This window comes from Protopterus annectens, chromosome 1.part1, assembly GCF_019279795.1.
Source record: "Protopterus annectens isolate FY-2018-M chromosome 1.part1, PAN1.0, whole genome shotgun sequence".
NCBI classification, from domain to species: Eukaryota; Metazoa; Chordata; order Ceratodontiformes; family Protopteridae; genus Protopterus; species Protopterus annectens.
This window is the reverse complement of record NC_056726.1, coordinates 838,964,783-838,973,240: the sequence shown is the minus strand read 5'-3', so window position 1 is coordinate 838,973,240 and position 8,458 is coordinate 838,964,783. Positions and strand designations below refer to the sequence as shown.

The 8,458-nt window shown below is 41.2% G+C and overlaps 1 protein-coding gene across 1 annotated transcript in view; it reads right to left on the bottom strand.

Annotated features, from left to right (window-relative positions):
* The window catches only part of LOC122807695 (endonuclease domain-containing 1 protein-like), a 223,408-nt gene that overhangs the window by 214,586 nt on the left and 364 nt on the right, over window positions 1–8,458 (bottom strand). The gene's annotated exons all lie outside the window — the stretch shown is intronic.

The window sequence follows — 8,458 nt, the reverse complement described above, 5'->3', positions numbered from 1 at the left end:
GAGAAACATCGGATCAAGCAGGGTTAGATTTAAAAAAAAAAAAAAGACAGGTGGAGAAGGGGTGTGTGTTATGATGACATCACACTGTGGGTGGTCTTCCCTTGCCAGACTGAGAGAGCGGGACGCTCTTTAAGCAAAAACAGTGATTTTTCTGTAAAAGAAAGTAGAAAAGTGCCGATTCGGTGACATGGGTCCCTTTTTCATCACTTAAACTATGCATTGGTGATGAAAACAAAAAAAGTGTTCTGAAAGCTGCAACATTGACACTCTCCCTTTAAGTGTTCACCTGCAGATTTAGTCACATATTCATTCATATTCTGTCTTTACACACAAACCTGATGAAGTATTTATTTGGTACAAAAACAACTTTTGTTAGAAGTATTTTAGTTTATATTTATGAATATTTATTCTGATAGTTGTCTAGCGGTAGTTAGTCATTTTGTTAATCATTTTCTTAATTAATAAAGTTTGGATTAGCATATAAAGTGTTAATAAACTGTTCTTATATATTTTAATGTGTCTCTAGCTTTTTAGTTTCAGTTCTAAGGTAGCACAGGCTCAGATAACATTATGGTGTTAAGGGGGACTTGGTTAAAGGAATGAGTTTAATGCTTTTATTGCTCTTAACAGAACCACCCTCTGTAAACACTCCCTCACTCCAAATAACCTGATCATATATAAATTATGAATGTTTTGGATGCTTTTGACCACTTGTCTGTGTGTTTGTATAAAGGATATTCCATTTTTAACTCAACTCTGGACTGCCTACCATATTCTATTTTATTATTGTGTAGCATGTGTTTTACAGTTCGATTTTTATTAGTGAACTAGGTGTATAACACAATTCAAGGAGTGAACTGCAGGCACACCCTCCACACTGCAAAGTTTCTTCTTGGTTTGTTTTTGACCCAGTACAGGCTGTGTACTAGGTTTCCTGAGACTTCAAGGGATACCACAGATTTTTCTTTTTTAAGTACTAAACTAGCTGCTTTTGCAGTCCATTTTAAGCCTAGACAATTTCCCTTTAAAGGTGAAAATCAAACCCTGTATCATGTTATTTCCTTGTTTCACTTGAAAGAAAGTTACTGTTTGTCGTTTTTGCATTTAAGTTACCTATAACACATTGCATTTAAATCACCTGGCACTTGCTCACTAAAGCAATTGTATAAGTCAGCACTAAAAAATTAAAAGCACTACACCCTCACAAACTCCCCTTGAGTACCTTGTTCCCCACTGGCCCATTTTTCAATTATAAAGGAATTCCCAATACTATTCTAGCATGTCCAAAGGTCAGTTGTCAATCTCCTCTCCTGTCCAGCTGGTGAATCTGGGAATCTTGAGGCAATGTTACAACTGCCCCATGTACACAGACAACCCTCTCCTCCTCCCAACAAATTCCAACACATGTGAGAGATGCAACCATATAGCCAAACTGGAGGCTAAGCTCTCTCAACTCAGTAGTGGCGTAACCAGTCAGGAGGAGAAGGAAACCACATTCACTACAATTCCAGTCTCACATAGACCTACCACGACAGCAAACCAAACACATAAACACACAAAAACATACTCGGAGGCTCTAAATAAAAATCTGCCTAAGCAGCAGAGACCTCCAAAGCAGACACCCAAGCAACTGCTACCCCAAAACAAAACACGTGCAACACATAGCTCATAAAGCCAGTGTGCCAAACAGTCACAGCCCTTAAGGCTAAACAACACACCTGATACACTTGTAATAGGTGACTCTATCGTCAGGCACACTGACGTCCCGCTCACCAGGCTGAACAAGGAGAAGGTCACAGTAAGCTGGCTGTCGGGCGCTAGGATCCGCCACATAACACAAGCACTCAGGTCACTCCAAGGCAAGTACAAATATGACTCAAGTCATTGTTCATGCTGGTGTGAATGACCTGAGACATACCTCCCTGGACTACATGAAAAGAGACATAGAGGAGTTCTCTGAGCATTTAGCCCAGGCCGGTATGACCCTGACCTTGAGTAGCATCTTACCCTCACCAAGAATGATGCCACAATATGAAGACAAGATGATCAATTTCAACAATTGGCTTAAGTATTGGTGTCATTCAAAGAGGATCCAATGCCTGTCAGCCTGGGATGACATGCTCGAAAAGCCACGATGCTTCGCTAGGGACAGCTTGCACCTGTCACCCATGGGCTTTCGGATATTGGCAAAGGCTCTTGCTACCCCCATAGTGCCTTTTTTAGGCAAGGCTCAAAAGACAAACCCACCTCCATAGGTATCACAAGGGATAAGAAACTAAGAGTAATGCTACTCAACGCTAGAAGTCTAAACCTCAAGATGCACGCACTCAAAACTCTCCTTAGCATGGAGAACATCGATATCTGTGCAGTAACAGAAACTTGGTTCAAGGCTCCCGAAAGCACCCCAGCACTACCAGGTTATACCTTATACCATGCTTTTTGGCCCCAAAACTTGGACCGAACCACAAAAGGAGGGGGAGTATCAATATTCGTCAAAGATACCCACACCTCCAGGTTGGTGGCACAGCACGAAGCATCAGAGAACATCTATGTACAACTAACAGTGGGTAAAACTGCCTTCCAGTTTATAGCCTGCTACAGACCACCCTCCCAAACCCAGGAACCCCACTTGGCCTTCCTGAGAACACTGGAAAATATGAAGGTCTCTCCAAACACCATTATACTGGGCGACTTCAACTACCCAAACATAGACTGGGAGCATTACTCTAGCTCCAACACCCTAGCCCAAAGGTTCCTAGAATTTATAAACTCAAATGCTATGGAACAACTTGTTACCACTCCCACAAGAGGGGAAAACATACTGGACCTGATCATCACCAACATGGGGACTCTATGCTCGAGACCAGAAGTGTATCCCTCACTGGTAAGATCAGACCATAAACTAATCTCACTGGATATTCACATCCTGACCCCAACCCCTGCCCAGAAAACCACAGTGAAAAACTTCTCTAAAGCAAATTTCACACTCCTCAAAACCAAGGTGGAATCCTTCAAAGCCCCCGGGCCTGTGGAAAATACGGCCCAGACCGCAGAATCCTTTATAAATGCATTCTATGAACACCTTCAGGAATGCATGGATCATGCAATCCCAAATAAAACCAAGACCCAATCCTCCAAAGGCAGACGTCCTGTCTGGTGGACCCAAGCCATAAACAAACTATACAATAGAAGGAGGAAGCTACTACATGATGGAGCAAAATCCCAAAAAGGGAAGGCATCTCTGATCAGTATTAGCAAAAAACTATGGGCACCCATAAAATTGTCTAAGGCCAGCTTCGAGAGAAAATTTGCACAGAACACTAAGGATAATCACAAGGCTTTCGTTAGTTATGTTAGGAACCTGGGTGGGAATTCCCATATATACTCAGAATTAGCCCAAAATGGCAAAAAATACACCGAACCCACAGACATTGCCAACATCCTAGCTGACAGGTTCAGCGCAAACCCCCCCCCCCCACCAAAAGGGCAAATATCTATCCCAGCAGAGTGCTGCCCCCCTGACATCTCAGATGCTCAGGTAAGAGCCGCCCTCTCCAAAGCAAAAAACACAGCATCAATGGGACCAGACGGTGTCCCGGGCTGTGTCCTACATGAACTCCAAGAAGAGCTAAACCCAAACATAAAACTACTGTTCAATCTCAGCCTTACTACAGGATATGTACCCAAAGAGTGGTGTACAGCAACAGTGGTGCCTCTCCACAAAGGTGGTGCCTCAACGGATCCTGGAAACTATCACCCCATAAGCCTGACTAGCTTGGTCTGCAAAGCTAAGGAAAGGATCATTATGGACCTCATAAATAAAGATATTGGGGACCTACAGACACTGGATCCTACCCAGTTAGGCTTTGTTAAGGGAAAATCCTGCCTCTTAAACCTGGTCAATTTCTTTGAAACAGTCACCAAGGCCATTGACGAGGGGAAGGTGGTCCACACAGCCTACCTGGACCTCGCAAAAGCCTTCGATACAATACCCCATTCGGGCATTATAGATAAGCTCTCCAGCTTAAATATAAACCCCTATGTTACTACATGGGTTGCAAACTGGCTCAAGGACAGAACCCACATGGTTAGAATTGCTGGAGCCATGTCAGACTCCAAACCAGTTACAAGTGGCATCCCACAAGGCTCAGTCCTGGGACCTCTCTTGTTCGGTATATATTTCTCGGAAGTACAGGCCAACACGGAAGGACTGTGGCTGACCAAGTTCGCAGATGACTGCAAACTGGGCGCCATAATCGACTCTCCAGCTGACACAAGCATCCTCCAAATGGGCCTCATAGAAACAGACAACTGGTGCCAGAGCCATGGCCTCAAGCTAAACGCCAAAAAGTGTATAGTCATCCCCTTGGCAAAACAAAGTGCCCACAAATTACCACATAGGTGGTAATCCATTAAGTACAGAAGAAGTAATTAGGGACCTGGGGACCCAAGTTGATAGCAATCTCTCATTTGACAACCACATGGCCAAAGTGGTTAAAAAAACATTTTATATAGCCCACCTAATCATGAAGGGATTCACATCTAGATCAGGGGAGGTCATCATGCCTCTTTACTCATCCCTCATCAGGCCCATAATTGAGTACAATGCCCCTTTTGAGATGTACCTTACCAGACACCTGCAGCAACTGGAAAGACATCAAAAGTACCTCACCAAGAGGATCAAAGGGCTCAAACAGATGCCATATGCTGCCCAGTTAAAGAAACTCCAGCTCTAGTCAGTGGCATACCGCCTGCTCAGAGGCGATCTGTGCCTGACGTATAAAGCCATGTCCAACCCGGAATTAATGGACATGCTGCACCTCAGAAAATCCAAATCCCATCGAGCTACGCGCTCAAGAGACTTGAACCTCAGCACTGAAACAAATAGGACATGCTGGAGGGACAGATTCATAACCCAAAGGCTCCCTTCACTCTGGAATAAAATCCCAGTCCAGGTTAGGCAGAGTCCCTCATTGACTCTCTTCAAGAGGAATCTTGATGAGTGGATGGGAGATCGTAGGTTTACCCTGGGTATCACTTCTGTGTCACTGTTAGACAGAGGCACAGTATACTAATCTCAAAAAAGGACATAGCAAAATTAATTTAAAATGGGTGGCGAAAGCCAAACACACTCTGGCTAGGCTTATAAATGCCCTAGGGCAGATAGCCTAGTATGAACCTATAAACCTATGAACACTTTAACCACTATGACAATCCCCTAATCAACGTTTTAAGAACCTAATGAAACAGCCTGGTAGCTACTAAGTAAATGTTTGGGTACTCAATGAAAATTTGAGGATCATAACTGTGATCTTTGGAACAATGACAATTTCAGTGTGAAAAAGAGGAATATATATACTTAAACCTGCAATTGCAGTATCAGCATATTCCCTTCTTCTCTGAGGAACAGCAATCCTGAAGCAAGTACAGTATATATGCAGGAGAGGTGTGGAGGAGGCAGCCCCCCCCATATCAGGGGATGTAGGAAGGAAACCACCCTTGCAAAATACTTTAAAACTATAACAGCAAGTTTCAGAATTTGTCAAAATCGCACAAGTGCTGGAGTTCATTGCATTTGGTCTTACACGTTGAATGGGAACAGTGAACATTTAAAGTAGCAGATAATAAGGTTAGCTGACTAACAAACATTTTAATTATAATTGTCCATGAGGTTTACTAATTACCTACAGTTTGTGTCATTAGCAGGGTTTTCTTTTTAGAAAGGAAGTGCAGTTGTGTGTTGGTGAATGAGTGATGGTGTTTTGTAATCAAGTGCAGGTGGGTCTGTGTATAGCAGAAGTATTAGAAGTTTAGCATTCAGTTCCTGTAATGTATGGGAATTAAGTACAGTGATTAGTAAGGCATCCCAAAGCTTACGGTCATGAACCAGAAAGGAATGAACAGAAAGCTGGCAGATCTATACAAGACACAAGTGTTGCCGGTGTGGGACCTGAGTTTGTAGCTGCTAGCTGTAAGTTGTGAGGAATGTAGAGGGGAAATTGAGGTTATTGATGGTTTTATATATATGAGGCAAGGAAGATGAATGATGCTTTATAATCTCATAATCTGTACCTATAGATAAATCCAGTCAACAGCTACATAACAACTGTTACCTAGTATAGCATAATAAGTCTGCAAACACAGTAAACTTGCTACAGTAAATCACGAGTACTATAAAACATAGATGTGTGCAGTATGACTAAATAACATTTTATTCTATTGAAGTTATATTTAATAATGCAGGAGATGTAGATATTACTCTAATTTGCTAAAATATATTAACACTGTGGGAAACGCTAAATAAACATCTCTAATGTCATAACTTGTCCCAATACATTGTGCATTCTTAAGCATGAGACAACCTGCAAACACACGTCTATTTTTTTATTTTATTAATGTCTGTTTAACACAAAGATTCACTTATGCATCATTGGCCCTTGGTTCCACGTTGTTGCATTATCCCACTTATACTATTTCCTATGTCTGGAAACAGAACAGAATCAACAGTTGGAGCTGTTCAAAATAGTTGATGCAGAGTCATTCAGCCAGCAACATGAAAATGGGCACATAAAGATCCAGTTAGGTACCAGCTACTCACTAAGGAGATCTAAGAGAAAATACATCATAAGCCTACATCTATATGTGACCATAATCAGTAATAGTACAGTATATACTAAGTTCATAGGTGATTACTAGGCTAATGGATCAAGAGCCATTACATGCCAAGCCAGTTTTATCCAGATTTTACGCAGTTTTCTAAACCTGGGGGCAAGATAACAAGGGTCAACAAGCAGGTGGGGCCTGTGTGTATTATAACTTACTGATCAACATATTTCTTGCCTTCTTGTAAATTGACTTGCTACACTGAGTCCACTGAGACATATTCTAGCAGATGAATTAAGGAATGACAGAACACATCACACAGACACAACACCATATGTAGTGTGATATTTAAGTATACAATATCCAGGAAGACATACAGAGCCACTGAAAACATTTACACCAGTAAATCAGTACATCAGTAGTAAAAGGTCAGCATATTCACTTTTCACACTTCCAGCAGCTGTAGTATCCTGTTACTACACAAATATCTCTTCATAAAGCTCTCAAGTATCTACACAAACAACATAAACTTGCATTGTATCCCTTAGAATGTTTTCCAAGATGTTTTACTTTACATTTTTGCATAGACATATTTGCAGCAACTTGCATTATACAAAAATGACCAACTTTGAGAATCCTAGGATTCCCATAGATAGCTGTGACTGACTGATTTGATTTATATTGGTACAGTAGTTATCACTGCTGCCTCATAGCACTTGGTATACTGTGTTGGTTACCAGATAGGTGTCCCTCTGTGAAGCTTGCTGCTTCTCTCTGTATTTGCATGCATTTGAGACAGGGTGCTAGTTCAGTCTCCTCAGACATCTAAAGACAATGTGGATAGGTTGGTCAGTGATTTTCTAAATTGCACTTGTGGGCATACCTCTCAAACTGTCCGCATTTTTGCAGAATGCCCAGATTATTGTTGCCTCATATTTTTGGGCTGTTCCTCATAAAATTTGTGGTCTGGCAAATCAGTTAGGATTGAATGTACTAAGTATTGGCAGACATTTGAGTTTTAGACTTCATATCCTGCAGAACATCCACGGTACCACAAATCCTTTTATTCTTCTACTTTGCAAGTTTTTAAGAGCAATATGTAAAATTTGTCCCTATATTTTGGTCTTTGAACCAGCGTTATCTTTGGCGTTGTCCACATTTCTTGTGTTATGAGGTGTGTTTGTGTGTGTGTGTGTGTGTGTGTGTGTGTGTGTGTGTGTGTGTCTAAGGTATGTCTGAAAGCACACATCCTGTGATGGCCTTGCATTCCACCAAGAAATGATTTCTACATTACATTTATTTATTATTTATTTACATTTGTTTAATGGGATAATCTGAGTGGGTCAGCAAAAACAAACCCCCTTTTCAGCAGAAGACCAGGGAGAAAAGCTCCATTTCTCTGCCATGAAACTGAAAATGAATGATTACGTAGCGATAACATTGAGTAACTTAATTTGTACTGCATTCATCAGCTGTAGATGACAACAGACAAGTTAGTATTGTCTATCACCAGCTATACCTCTTTGTCTGCCCTTTCCACAGGAAGATGTGAGGTACAGCAACCATATCAAGACATAGAAACAATGAAATACCTCCTGCTGTATACAGGCATTTAAGTAAATTATGATTTTTAACATCTGTCATCGTCTCTGTGCAGCTACCCTTCTGTTCTGCGAGACAAGTTCAGTTTATTCTGATGTAAAGCTGTTTCCAGCCAACAAAATCAAATCTATGCAATATGTGTTGAATGTAGAAGTGACAGTTTGAAACATACAGTATTAAAATATTTCCCCAAGTGTTCAAGAAAGAGCTTAAGAGACATTTTTTCCAACAATAACAAAAAAAACACAGCTAC